Raw genomic sequence first — 12,227 nt, 5'->3', positions numbered from 1 at the left:
AAGAAAACAGTAGTTAAATCTTATTTACCTAGAACAGCATAAAAAGCTGCATTCGTAGCATCCAGCACAGAGAAGAAGTTGAAAAGGGAATGGCTTTTGTCTGTCATAGCTTTATTTCACAGCTGTTTTTTTTTTCCACAGATTTCTGTCTCCTGAGTGCTGCTCCATGCTCAGACTTAGACCCTGGCAAACACTCAGCCTGTGGTGGTGGGCGGCCGAGCTCCACCACAACCGCTCTCTCACTCCCCCTCCTCAAAGAGAAATGGGGAGAAAATACAATGAGAAGGGCTCAAGGGTTGAGATAAGGATGAGGAGATTGCACAGTAATTATCGTGACGGGCAAAACAGACTCAGTGTAGGGAGATAGTAAGATTTATTGCCTATTACTAACAAGCTAGAGAAGTGAGAAACAAAGGAAAGAAACCAAAAGCACCTTCCCCCCTATCCACCCTCTTCCACCTCCTCCCCCGAGCAGCACGGGGGAATGGGGGTTATGGTCAGTCTATAGCGCTTCTTCGCCGCCGCTCCTTCTCGTTCACTCTCGTCCCCTGTGCTGTGGGGTCCCTCCCACGGGATGCAGTCCTTGCTGAACCGATCTGGCGTGGGCTGCCCACAGGCAGCAGCTATTCACGAACTGCTCCAGATATGGGTCCGTACCACGGGGTCCATCCCTCAGGAGCAAACTGCTCCAACCTGGGTTCCCCACGGGCAGCAGCTTCTGCCAGGCCACCTGCTCCTGCGTGGGCTCCTCTCCACGGGCTACAGGTCCGGCCCGGAATCTGCTCCGGCAGGGGTCTTCCACAGGCCGCAGTCTCTGATGGTGCAGGTCCACCTGCTCCACCGTGGTCTCCTCCACGGGCTGCAGGGTGGAACCCTGCTCCACCGTGGTACTCCATGGGCTGCAGGGGGACAGCCTGCTTCACCATGGTCCTCACCACAGGCCGCAGGGGACTTCTGCTCCGGCGCCTGGAGCACCTCTCCCCCTCCTTCTTCACTGACCTTGGCGCCTGCAAGGCTGTTCCTCACTCCTCTCACTCGCCCAGCTGCTGTGTGTGGCGCAGCATTTTTATTTTTTTCCCCTGTCTTAAATATGCTCTCACAGAGGCGCAAACCAACATCGCTTATTGGCTCAGCTCTGGTCAGCAGTGGGGCCCTTACCTAACATGGGGCAGCTTCTAGATTCTTCTCACAGAAGCCACCCCTATGGCCCCCTGCTACCAAAACCTTGCCATGTAAACCCACTGCACAGCCCAATGTGTACCTGTGCAAGGGAGCAATAGGGGAAGGCTCATTAATGGTCCTTCCATTGATGCTTCAGGGAAGAAAGTCTAAATACTTGCACGTCCTGGGTCTAATTCTTGTTGGTTCTGAGCAAGTTTAGGTTTTAAAAGTGCCTCATAGAATGCTTTGGGTTGGAAGGGACCTTAAAGATCTTCCAGTTTCAACTCCCCTGCCATGGGCAGGGACACCTCCCACTAGAAGGTGGAGAAGGCTTTATGGGAAGAAGGCTTTGGGAAGAAAGGAGAAATACTAAATACACAGGAAAGGACCACAGGAGTATGGTGGTACTTGGAGCACTATTGTTGGGATTGGAAGGTCCTGTTTAAACATGGATCCCACGGATTATCTGTCCTCTGTCTGCCTCTCTTGTCCTGCTGATCTCAAGTCTGGTGTTCAGCACTGACTGATCTTGCAGTCTGAAGCCTCCAAAATGTCAGTTTTTCTGTTCCTAGCCCCAATACTGATTTCTTACAGGAATATATCTATCTTGTACCTGTCTGGAGCCATAAAATGATGACTGAGCAGTCCTGTGCAAAGCCTCCCGAGACTGGAGCTTCCTCTGAAGTGAAAAGCTGGCAGTTAAATGACTGCTTTTATGACATTTTAATTTGATATTTATTTCTTAACTTTTCCCTGTCTTGATCCCTCTGTTCCTAAAATGAATCTGTATCTCTTCAGATCTGAACCATTACAAAGCATACAATCTATACTTCAGATCATAAATAAATATCATTACTTTCAGTGCATGTAAAGTAATTATTTTTTCTTTTTGGCAGGGAAACGTAAGCTGAAAGACCATTTCAAGACTCAGCATTGCTTAATTGACTGTGAGATTACTGCCTTGCACTATTTCTTTCTATTTTTTTCCCCACAAAATAAAGACAATTACTGTGGCTGGCCTGCAATTGCATTTATCCTCAAAGAAAAGCATCACCATATTAGATCTTTTTCTAATATTAATATGGGCTTATTTGACAGCATCTCCCTACAGCGTTGGTGTATGAAAATAGCACAAGTTATCATGATGCCATGTTATATGGAAAGCCTGAAATGTTATTGCAAGCCCAATGTCCTGGTTTCAGTTAGGACAGAGTTAATTTTCCTCCTAGTAGCTGGTAGGGTGCTATGTTTTGGATTAGGATGAGAAGAGCGCTGATAACATGCTGATGTTTTAATTGTTGTAGAGCAGTGCTTACACCAAGCCAAGGACTTTTCAGCTTCTCGCTCTGTTCTGCTAGCGAGCAGGCTAGGGATGCAGCAGGAGCTGGGAGGGGACAGACCCAGGACAGCTGACAATATTTTTCTATTTAGGCATGACAGAAACTAATGGAAAAATTCTCATGGGAAGTTGTTCTCCACTCAGGCTCTGAAAGGCAGCCCAATAATCAGGAGCTGGAACCACCTATTCATCACAAATCAAACAGCACTTCTGTACACTGGTAAAATAGATGCACTCCTCAGTGCCTGATGGACCATATTTGAATCTGCCTGGTTGTGCATGTGGAGTTAGTCTTTTGTGGTGTTGAAATGATGAAGGCAGGCTTTGGGATTTTTTCTGGGTCTATCTAGTCTTGTGGTGTTTAAATGTTTGATGAAAGCAGTTTGATTTTAATAAAAGAGATTGCAATAAAAAAAAAAAAGCAAAAATGTTGTTTCGAGCAAGAGTTCATTCTACAAGCAAAGCAGTTTTCTAGCTGAAATTAAAGCATATACTTTTATTTCTATTTTTAATTTTATATTGAATATTGAAAAAAAAGAAAAATTATGAAAAAACAGGGGAAAATATTTTAATAACCTTTCTCTATAATTCCTTTCTCAGGAATTATAAGATGTTGGTTTAGTATATTTGCAATAGACTTAAGGATTCACCCACTGTAGCTAAGAGAAGTGCCCCGAACATCTGCAGCCTTGCTCATGTTTAATCAACAGCACCAGATGAGATGGAAAAATGAGTGATTTCAAACAAGGCAGAGATGTACAGAGGAAGCTTTTAAACTGACTCAGCAAAAACACCTTCTGAGGGGCAGCAAGAAGACCTCTTTGCTGTACTTAATACATTTTTATCAGCTTCCCTGAGCTGACAGTTTAGAAAACTGCAGCTGTGGCGAGACAGGCAAGTTTTATTTGTAACAGCTGCTCTGAAGGCCGTGAGTAAAGAGAGAGAATGAGTTTTTCCCTCATTGTTAGAAAGCCCCAGCAGTGGCTGGGTTGTTCAGAACAGACTGTTCTCATAAAGTTGTCCTCCACATCCTCCCTGCTCTGAGACTGGGGGAATGTCGAGTAACATCATGGACAACAGTGGGTTTGGCACCAACATTGAGCAACATGGAGCAGCTCTCCTTTCTGTAGCTGTTTTCTGAGCTCCATGCCGGGAGGTTTTCCTGGGTGACGTTGAGATGTGGCCGAGATCAAAGCTCAGGTCTGCGTTTCAGGCATTTTTGGGTAATGTAGTGCAGAGCAAGGATGTGTCCCTGGGCAGCAACTCATGCAAGCCCCAATCTGTGCTGTCACCCTCTTGATCTGCTGTAACGAAGCTCACTTACAGGCTGAGATGATTTTGTACCCTGTGGCTTATTTACAGGCTCAAAGGGTCTCCAAATTGCAAGGTTCACCTGCCAACGTGCAGGAGACAAATTCAGAACATTTTTGTGTTTTCCAGCAGAATCACCAACTTTTCCCCATTTTGTCACCTCTCTGAAGGCATGGTGCACTAGCAGCTTGCCATGGACACGTGTGAAGCTGAAGAACCACCAAGCTTGCTGAGCTTGTAGGTGAGGAAACTGAGGCACGTGCTGGCTGCACATGGCCAAAGTGCTCCCCACCAGCTGCTGCCCTTTGCGTGCTGCCCACACAGCCATTAAATACAATGATTAATTCCTTGACAAGTTGCTATGTAGCCTAGCAGACTGGTGTTTCCTCTTGATATCTGAGGCTGTTTGGAGGATTGCAGCTTTTTAGATTTTTACTAATTATCTAATAGGTTTTCAACCTCTTGTTTCAGTACGTGGAACTGGTGTTAATTAGTTACAGGTCTTCAGCATATTGTTCTTAGCTGATTCCCCAGGTAAATTTGTTCAATGCTCGCCTTGGTTTCCTCTACATGATTCCCTCAGCTGGTAAGTGATCCATCTTTGTTGGCTGTCAAAGTCTTTGAGTTGGAAGAGGTCTTTCATCATGTTACTATACAGAATACAGAGAAGAAATGGAGTTGAATAAGCACGCGGTAGTAATGCAGTCAAAGCAGAACCGCGATCTGGGTTTCTTTCACCAATAAAAAATTGCATAACCTTCCATTTCCCTTTCAGTTTCATAAGGAACACACTGGAAACATCTCTTTAGCCATACAAGTGAAATTGAAACAAAGAAACAAAAACATCTTAAAAGGCAGAAAGAAGGCATTTTCCCAGCTTATGCATTAATTAAGACCAGTCAAAGAAAACGGCTTCAAAAGGGAGAAGGAAGCCAGCAGTAAGCACGGCTGCAACTGCTTTTAATAGGATGTAGCAATGACATGTGTGGCAGACAAAATCATAGTAGGATTAATGCAACAATTTCAGTTCAAAGGGTACAGTGAAAAACTCGGAGGCAAAACTGAAATTACTGAATAATAAAATTGTTTCACTAGTTGATTTGTCAGCAACAGTATGGGACAAAGGAACTTGTTTAGCAGAACACGATCATCTTGAGAACTATAAACACTGCTGGTTTAAAGACAAAATCAAAGGCCTTGAGAGCAAAGCAGAAGTAGACATAAAAATATGCACGGCTGGCTTTCCTGAGGGCAAGGAGGTTTGCATCCCTGTGAAACGATGCAGAAAGAAGCTGCTACATGACCCAGGTCACTCTTGCCCCCTCAGCATCCACTTTTCCCCTGGCTGAAAGCCTGCAGCAGTGTGCAGCAGCACTGGTGGCTTTCCTCTGCATCCCATCAGCGGAGCAGATCGGAGAATTGGGCAGTAGAATTTATTCCCCTCCCCTTAAAAAAAAAAAAAAAAAAAGAAGAAGAAGAAGAAGAAACTGACTGCAACCTACTGCATATCATTATACATATTTTATACAATTAAAAAACTGGATTTGTTTAGCAGCAGAAGACAGGACTGTTATTATGTTCTTTGCATGCATTTTTGGTCTCACTGCTGTTCCGTCTGTGTCTCTGATCCAGCTGTCTGAGAAACCAGCTGGTAATTTTCTGTTTCTTTGATGGGCAGTTCAAGCTCTTGCTTTAGGAACTTCCTAAATCCCTTAATCTGAGATCAGCAGTGTGTATGCGTTTTTTCAAGATAATGGTAACGACAAGGGAGTCTCCTAAAATCAAGATAAGTGTCAGTCCCTGCTTTATCCCAAACTGGCATACAACACAGTGAGCACAGTAAATTAGTGATGACATACAGTTTACTGCTATCACACACAGCACTTGGAGAGATGTGACTGGTACACTGGGGGGAAGCAACTGTTATCCTCGGGAAGGCTTTAGTGTCAAAAATGTATGAATTAATGGCCACTACTAAGGCTTTAGTGTCAAAAATGGAAGGCTTTAGTGACAAAAATATATGAATTAATGGCCACTGCTAAGTGTGTTGCTTACGTTTCGGTGTTCAGACAATGCAATCATATTCTTGTGTGATTTGGGTAGCAGATGCCACCAAGTTTTATCTAGATCTGCTCACGTAACCTCTGCATCTGAAGAGGATCTTCCACAGTGCTCTTTAGATCTGAAAACATGCAGGTCTGAAAAAGGTACCACATCAACCATATCTTTGTAGTTTGTCCTCGTGTTTAGTCACCCTTGATGTGAAAAACCCTACATCTTGTTGCTAACTTAATGTTACCTCATTTCAGTTCCCTATCGACAATTTCTGTGACTTTCACTGACAGATTAGATACCCTTCTCATAGCTGCTGTACTCTTCTTGAGAATGTGCTCCCCAAAAGGCCTTTCCACCAGGTCTCATGCTGGTTTTGGAAGCTCTTATTTTGCACATCCCCCAGACATCCTTTTCTACATCATCATATGGAGATGTATACTCAGCTTCTTGAACCTATTTACTTGTTCCTAACATACACATTCTGGGATCATATCAGCACTTTTTCCACACCAACACATTAGAAGCTCCAGTGGAGCTGCCAGCGCATGTTTTTCCTGCTTCCTAGTCAGTTTACTAATTTCAATTCAGTAATTGTTGGGTTGCTGAAGTAAATGACATACACAACCAGCAGGACATGCTGCCTTCCTCTGCAAAGAATTGATGTTTCTGCAGCCCTTTGTCCAGTCACTTTGGACAAATCTCATCACAACATTGGAAGTAAGTTGTTATTTAATATTTTCATGATTAACAGAGGATCTGGATCACTGAAAGATCCATCTTTCCCAGGATGCTGAGGAGATTTATGGTTGTTGCATAGACTGGTGGCATGGGTCAGTGTGACATTAGCAGAAAAATCAGTGATCTGCTAGCGTTGCTTCCAGGTGTTCTGTCCTATTGTATGTGTATATATCAGGTGTGGCCACTAGGTTAAAATTTGCTTCTGTACTATTAGCAGTAATGAAAGATCAGTGAAAAGAATTATTATAAATGTATTTGAGTTCTTGTGTTCTTGGCATACCTCCTGAGAATAAAAGTGGCTTATGGAGGCCATCTTTGCACGGTGCTCTGTAGGTACATGCCTATTTGTTCTACCTGAAGCTGGTTGAGCAGACCTGGCTTATGTTCAGTATTTTCACATTGGAGGGAAAGAAATCATGAGTTTGCCTGAAAAAAAAATAAAATAAAATAAAAACCATAGCAAAGTACCCAGAGCTGGACCATGAGCAGCATAGATGGCAGCAGTCTGGGTTGTCCCCAGGAGAGCTCAGCATCATTACCCAAACACTCGTGATTTTTCTACTTGAAAGCTCACAAATCTTGCTGTTTTCATAAATTATAACCCCTGTGGTCTCTCTGTGCTGACTTTCCATAAGGTTAAATCCCAGGCCAGGGATAGGAGCCACGTGAGGGAAGGCACAGGTTAAGTTAACAGTGGTTTGGGGAGTCTGTCGTCTGTGAATGTCTTTCTCACCCTGCGTTGTTGCGTTGGCCTGACCCACCCTTCTCATCTTCAACTCATCCGATGTGTTTCCCATTCACAAGCCCATGTCCCCATGAGGGCAGTGAAGGAGCTGTTGCCCATGACAGAGCTGGAAGCCAGCAAGAATTAAAAAGTGGGCACAATTACTTCTTCATGGCAAATTCATGGCCATGTAATGTGGCCATAGATGGCTTATTGCTTTGTCTTCTCACCCTTTTATCTCAGGCCTACTTATACCTGACAGAGATCATTCTTTGTGGGCCTAACTGTTAAGACAAGCCCTAAAAATTCAGATGTTACAGACAGCTGTGATCTCCTGGACCATAGAAATGAGTGTCAAGTTCCTAAGTGTCTGATAACCAAAACCTGCATGCCCAGGTAGCCTGGTGGCCTTTGTGTAAGACAAAATATGTGACCTGGTTCCTTCAGGGGAAACGTCACAGCAAAGGAACGAGTGTCCTCTGTGCTCTGCAATTGCCTGTGTGGGCTGTGGTAGCACTCAGGCTTGTTTTACAGCAGGCTCTGCTTTGTGCACAGCCAGCTTGAAGACCTGGAGTCATCATGGAGAAGTTTCTGGATCTGGCTCTGCAGAAGAAGCCTCAATGAATGACTGCACTTCATCCCCATCCACTTAACCCCTCAGGTTTTGCAGTCTGCTGTCTTGGGTAGATCCAAGCTTATGTTCCTGAGTCTTGAGCTGTGCCATAAGGATTTGACCTGCAGGATTCATCCACTGGGGCAGGCTCTGACCCTGCTGCTTTCCCGGCCCACCCTTCTCCAGCACACCCACCTCGGGCCTGGGGTTGCTGCTCCTCTGCTTGCCCTGCCCAGGAAAGCAAGGCAAGCCTCTTGGGTTGAAGCCCAACATTTTTTGTCTTCTTCATAACCTGGGGAGCCATGACTTCACCATAAGGCATGTGACAATGCAAGCAATGACAGCAATGGCTTCTCATTTTCTAATTGCCATGACAACTATATTGTAACTTTGACTGGCAACATTTAATTTCAGAGCTTGTCCGTCTTCAAACATGACAGAATTTAGCATTTAGCATCCAAAGCCATCCCACCACCCAATTCTCGTGCCACCCTGTCAGCCACCACACAACAACGTGCTGTTGCTGCTGCAGTATTGGAGTCTCCTCTGCATGGAGTTACTTGTTCCTCCTCCTTTGTTTCCATTCGTGATAATGGAGCATTTTAAAAGGGAGGGCTGAGTCTGGAGGGTATTTTTCAGGAGGAAATAATATGTAATTTTCTGAGCTCTGCAGGAGAGTGTGTTCAAGCCAAGCCTAAGTCCTTTAGATGTTCCCTACACCCCAGGTTCCTCTCACTTAACATTTTCCTAATCTTAGGATATTTAGCTTCAATTCACTGTACAAGGCATCTCCAGAGATGGGAAGGCTCTCTTCTCACCCCTCAATAACTGTGTTGCCCATACCTTACTCTGGTCATTAGACACCATGCAAAACATGCAATTCAATGCATGCAAAACAGGAAAATAAAATCTATTCCCCAGTTTGGCTTGGTCTCTAAGCACCTTTACCCTTTACCCTTCACTGGGGGTAAGGCAGGAGGGGTGCAGAAGGCTTGGGGTGACCCCAATGCGAGGCTTGGCCTGGGGGTCCCTCTCCAGCAGGAGCCCACCTCCCCTCACTGCTTGCTCTCGCTGGTGCCCTTACAATCAAAAAGTCACAGCCAATTCTGCCTCATATTTTCAACTCTCCTCTTTCATTTGTAGACCCATCATTGATCCAAGGCCTGCTACAAAGACTCCTGAAGCCAGGGAAATTGGGAAAGATCTTCAGCATCAAGTAATCTCTTACCAGATCTCTTCTAATTAGGCTCAGGTTGCAGGCAGCATGGAAGAAGGCATATCACGTAGAAAAAGGGGCTGGAGTGGATGCTTTATCCTGTGGGAAAAACAAAGATACTGGAGGAAATGCTGGCTATCATTGTGTCACAGGTCTCTGCTGGCACACGACCATGTTTCTATCTGAAAATGAATCATTTGTTGTTACAAGCAAGTCCTAGAATGGTTAAACGAAGCAGAGTAGGGACAGCAGCATTGAACACATTTTCAGCCTGTGCAAGGTTTTTTTTTTTTGTGTGTGTGTGTGTGTGTTCTTCATATTTTCTATTTACTTCTCAACTAGACAACATGACTTTTGGGTTTGTGTGCCACTCAAGGGCTGTGCTCCTGGCTCTGGCAGACAACTCCAGCCAAGCCATTTTGGCTCGGGAGTTAATAGTTTTGCTTTCACACCCTTCATCTGCTCATCTCCTCAGGTCAGCATTCCCCCAGCCCCACCAGCCCATGGGCTACAAGAGACAACAAGTTTTCCAGGCAGCACCCAGCTTTGTTCTTCCTTTGAGCTTCAGTATTAATTTCTGAACTTAGTGTGCCTGTGAGTAGCATCGGAGTAAGCTCCCAATAGTAATTATCATTATTATTTATAATAATAGATGTCTCTACTGTTCAGTCTAATGAGCCACGGGACAGTGTGCCCAGCAAGGTGACGTACCATTGCGGGAGGTGTTGATGTGAGGATTGGTACATAAAACCTTGGGTCCTGGTACTTGGATGAGCTTGTGTGTCATGCCAACAGTGAGTATTAATGATGCTTATTGTTCTGGGAGTTCATGCTGTGGAGGGAAAAACATGCCTTAAAAACTGCCTAAATCCTGAAGCAGGCCAGGGCTGAAGGCATATGTCTCTGAGTATTTTTAACCAGATTGTTTAAACAGCTTTTTGCACAGTGCGCTGGCCTTTCTTGGTTTGATGCCTAGGCATATACCTCCTCCTTACACAGTCTAGATGCCAGGTCCTACAACTCTCAGTAACTAAATCCTCATATTAACTAACTATTAACATAATTCTGTGCCTGAGTAAGATGCGAGACATTTCATTTCCCAATAGTGTCAGCAGATAAATATGCTAGTGATGTGAGGCACTCAGAGGTAATTACAATAGGAACCAAAGGTGGGATTTAAAAGCTTCAGGTCAGTTGTTTCTCTTGAAATATGACTTTGGCCCCCTAAAGAGCTCGGCTGTATACCAGCCACCTGACTTCCTGAGCTGCCTGCAGCACTTCTGTTCTGTTCTTTCATTGAAATTTTAAAATTGAAAGTATGTGTGGGATGATTTCCCTGACCAGTCCTCCTTCTGAGCTCAGAAGTGCTCCTGCGGAGGCTGTGGGTTACCCCTGTGAGGAAGCCAGCTACCCAACTGCACAGTCATTTTCAGTTTCCTCGATGAAGTGGCATGGCTTTCATGTTGTCTGATAAGAGGGGTTTGTGGTTGAGTGTAATGTGTTTTCAATAATAAATATCCCTATTGTTCAGACTAATTTTTGTAGCTCTGTAGTCCCAGTAGCTTATGAAGAATGGGAAGTGAAGTACAATATAAACCAGTGGAGGGAGTTCATTCTCAATCCTCTTGTTCTCACACAAAGGCAGCCCCTCTAAGACACTGGTCTATGAATGACACAAGTCTGCATCAGGCTCCAGGAACAGAAACCAGTACTTTATTTATTTCAATCACCAGCATCTAATTTTTAGGCTTGTTTTTCATGCTGCTGACCAAAGCACCATGCCACGTTAGCACTTAGGGGAGGGCACTTGGATGCGGTGGTGATGGCACCACCTAAGCCCCAATTCAGGTAATACTCACCCCTGCAGGGTGTTTATCCCAAGAACTAATTTTTCAGAAAGCTGATGGCATTCTGAACTTCGTTAATGCTTTTTGACTAGGAATTCAACCTGCCCTGATGGTCCCATCCTGCTGTGTGCTGACTGTGTCCCAGCCCTGATAAAAAACGCCGGTTTCCAGTGGAGAACATTCAGTTTATGTCCCTGCCACATGATTAATTGCGGTGATAAAGCTATCACAGCTTGCTCTGGATGCACAAATGTGGTGTCTATGTAGCAGGACAAAATGCTGCCCAGGGATGGTGCACTGCTGCTCCGTAGTGTGACTGCACCAGCTCTGCACGTGCTGACTGACTGCCTCCCAGCAGGACTAATGAGGTTGGCCGTAGTACTGTGATGATGTGCCTGTGCTGTTTCCAGATCAAGACATGGTTTGTCTGGTGCTGGCTTGGAGGTCTCTGCACTGGACAGCCTGAAGAGGTACGTTGTGCTATGTGAAGCCACCAGCTGACCATACAGTGCATGGGCCTTAGGGATCGGGCACATGATGCATTCAATGCATGATCCCCTGTGAATGCACGAAGAGCAATCTTCTGACAAAAATTGATAATGAAGAACACAGTCCCACATGTTATGTGTCATACTGCATTTGATAAAATTAGTTCTGAGCAAGATGGACAAATGGAGGCCGTTAAATGTCTGTGACAAAGTGGAACCCTTTAAAACAGTGGACTAAATGGTCCTGGGAAGGTTCGAGCCTCCGATGGGAATGGCAGGCACAGTCACCCTACAGCATCTGTCTCTCACTTGGGAACAAATTGGAGTCACTGCTCAGCCAGACTGCCAGAGCCAGGGCTTGCACATAGTGCAGACTCAGGGAAATTTGCAATTCCAACAGCAGATGGCACAGTCCTAAAACTAAAATCAGCCTCCAGTGCAGCCATGGGGAAACGTTGCCTAAGCTACAAATCTGAAAGCTCCTGGAAAGGATCCTACCGAGTAAGTTTACTGATTTGTCAGTGTAAGCAAATGGATTCTGAAAATAGTGTATTTTCTCTCTAAGGGAAATAATTTATAAAAGAAGTTGCATTTTTGAGATAACTTAGTAGAAGCTGAGTTTATTTTAAGACTTTCAAGTACAGCTGTCAGTTTAAATGTAATTACAATTAAAAAAAAAAAAAAGTGCATCCATGCCCCATAAGACACTCTTTTAATTGTCATTATATGATGTAG

Source organism: Cygnus olor, chromosome 3 (assembly GCF_009769625.2).
Source record: "Cygnus olor isolate bCygOlo1 chromosome 3, bCygOlo1.pri.v2, whole genome shotgun sequence".
In the NCBI taxonomy this organism is placed as follows: Eukaryota; Metazoa; Chordata; class Aves; order Anseriformes; family Anatidae; genus Cygnus; species Cygnus olor.
Note: the sequence above shows the minus strand (reverse complement) of the source record.